Source organism: Callorhinus ursinus, unplaced genomic scaffold, assembly GCF_003265705.2.
Source record: "Callorhinus ursinus isolate GAN/ISIS: 27379988/994484 unplaced genomic scaffold, GSC_fseal_2.0 scaffold9183, whole genome shotgun sequence".
NCBI lineage: Eukaryota > Metazoa > Chordata > Mammalia > Carnivora > Otariidae > Callorhinus > Callorhinus ursinus.
In genome coordinates this window covers 1-1,737 of record NW_027406233.1, presented here as the reverse complement: position 1 = coordinate 1,737, position 1,737 = coordinate 1, and the positions used below count along the sequence as shown (strand labels likewise).

Here is a 1,737-nt window from a genome sequence, read left to right as displayed (position 1 = left end):
TGGGGTCCTGAGGGCTCCCATCTCTGGGAGCCGAAGGTAGGGAGGCCCCAACAGCAGATGCACTCAGGCCAGTCCAGGAGGGTGGCTGTTGCTTAAAGCACCCCAGGGCCTGCCCCCTTGAAGAAAGTGTACATGTTCATGGCGCAGGTTTTGGGGTCCTGCCGCCAGCCTCTGGCAGTGACCCTCCTCCAGCCCTGTCCCCTGTCCCTGTGGATACATGGTGTTCCTGGCACTGTTCCTGAAGACAGTTGAGAAGCACTTCATGGTGGGACACAGGTTCACATACTACGTCTTCACCAGTCAGTTGCCCGCCAGGCCCCATGTGCCCCTCCGGGAAGGCCGGAGGACGGTGGTCCTCGAGGTTCCCAGCACCCCGCGCTGGGAGGACGCATCCATGCAGAGCACGTGATGATCCGCCGCTTCTATAAGGAGCTCTTCCTGTCATCACGCGCTGAAATAAAGTTCTCAGACTCCAATCTGAGCGGCCATGCAGTGCTGCCTCTGCAAGTAGGGCAGCAGCAGCTGGTTCTGCACATCGCTTTTATTTCATTTTTTATCAGAAAAGCAAGGGCAGATGCCTCAAAGCGTGGGAAAGGAGGACAAAGGGATGGCAAGTATCCGGAAGCTTTAAAGCAGGCCTGCACCCTCCTCTACACGCAGGCACGCAGGGAGGCCGTCATGGGATCGGGAAAGAGTGGGATGTTTGTGCTAGCAAATGGCAGGTGCTGGAATCGGGGCACAGAGGGTTACATTCTTTCCTGGCTCCTAACCTAGGCCCTGCCCCTGGGGATCATGGGATCGTGCTCCTACCGGACCATTGTGTTCAGTAGCCTGAGAACAGGAACACTGCTGACGTTTCAGCTGCTTCCACAATCACTCCTTAGGGCTGACAATATATTTTCTAAGATTAACTCCACAGTTCCTCCGTGAGGTGGACTACCTGGTGTGCAGAGTGGTGGACATGAAGTTCCGTGACCATGTGAGTATGGAGATCCTGTCCCCCCTCTTTGGCACCCTGCACCTCGGTTTCTACCAGGCGGCCCAAAAGGACTTCAGCTATGAGCATTGGCCACATTCCCAGGCACACATTCCCCAGGGGCAAGGGCGACTTTGACTACAAGGGGGCCTTTTCTTGGAGGTCACTGGTAGAGGTTCACCAACTGACCTTGGTCTGTCGCCAGACATTGGGGGTCAACATGGCCAATAGGATCAAGGCTGTGTGGCATGACGAGAGCCACCTGAACAGGTACCTGCTGGACCATAAGCCCATTAAGGTGCTTTCCCCAGAGGACCTGTAGGACCCACAGCTGCTGGGCTGCCCCCGGAGGACCTGTGAGACCCACAACTGCTGGGCTGTCCGCAGAGGACCTGTGGGATCCACAGCTGCTGGGCTGCCACCCATCATGAAGAAGCTGAGATTCATGGCTGTGCCCAAGAATCACCAGGACGGCAGCAGTGGTTAGTACTTGAGGAGTCGTTTTGGTGCCCACCGGGTCTTTCACTTGAGTTAACAGATGAGCCCAAAGGAAGGACGTCATCAGTTAGGAAGTATAGACGAAGGTCAGAGTGGAGGTGGGCAAAGGCCTTTTCAGAGAGCAAGGGAGCTCTGAGCTTCTTCTATACACCTTGCCCTGCTCCTCGCTTCCAGCTGCCTTGCCCTGAGTACTGTCCTTTCAATGAATTGTTCATCTAGTAAGTAACATCTTTCTCTGAGTTCCATGAGCCACTGGAGCAGAT

The 1,737-nt window shown here is 55.6% G+C and overlaps 1 pseudogene; it reads left to right on the top strand.

Moving 5' to 3' along the window:
• Positions 1-217: 217 nt before the first annotated feature.
• On the top strand, positions 218-1,513 carry LOC112817907 (histo-blood group ABO system transferase 2-like; annotated as a pseudogene).
• Positions 1,514-1,737: the final 224 nt, after the last annotated feature.